The sequence below is a fragment of the Microcebus murinus genome, chromosome 12 (assembly GCF_040939455.1).
Source record: "Microcebus murinus isolate Inina chromosome 12, M.murinus_Inina_mat1.0, whole genome shotgun sequence".
Lineage (NCBI taxonomy): Eukaryota > Metazoa > Chordata > Mammalia > Primates > Cheirogaleidae > Microcebus > Microcebus murinus.
The window spans coordinates 1,914,640-1,915,215 of NC_134115.1; the positions used below are offsets into that span (position 1 = coordinate 1,914,640).

Below are 576 nucleotides of genomic sequence, written 5' to 3' on the forward strand. Positions count from 1 at the left end.
CAAGGTTTCCTCCGGCGTGTCCGTTCCCACAGAGCAGACCTTTGGTCTGAGACCTGACAGTCCAGAAGCCACGCATGCTGCCGCGTGGCGGCGGTGTCACGGCTCGGGACAAGAGGAGGCCCCACGGTGCGGGCTGGGGCGCCAGGCACCGCGGCGGGCGCTGAGGGTGGGGGTCACCCCCACCCCGGGCCGCCCCCGCGCTCCCAGAAACGCGACAGAACCAGAGGCAAAAAAAAAAAAAAAAAAAAGAAGAAGCCTACGGCACCCGGTATTCCCGGGCGGTCTCCCATCCAAGTTCTAACCAGGCCCGACCCTGCTTAGCTTCCGAGACCAGACGGGATCGGGCGCGTTCGGGGTGGTGTGGCCGTGGACGGTGGAGGGCGCCCCTGCCCCGCTCAAGAAGCCGAGCCTCTCTGCGCTTCCCCGCCGCCTCCTCCCGCCCCAGGCCCCGCGCCGGGCCGGGCCTGTTGAGTTCGCCGGCCGGGTCCGGCGGGCTCCGAGGGACGGGGGTGACAGGCGGGGCGGGCAGGGAGCGGCGGGCCGAGGTTGGGGGCTGTCTCTCTATACACACACACT

At 69.4% G+C, this 576-nt stretch overlaps 1 pseudogene; it reads right to left on the reverse strand.

Annotated features, from left to right (window-relative positions):
• Positions 1-253: 253 nt before the first annotated feature.
• LOC142874488 (uncharacterized) lies at positions 254-372 on the reverse strand (annotated as a pseudogene).
• Between the last annotated feature and the right edge of the window lie 204 nt (positions 373-576).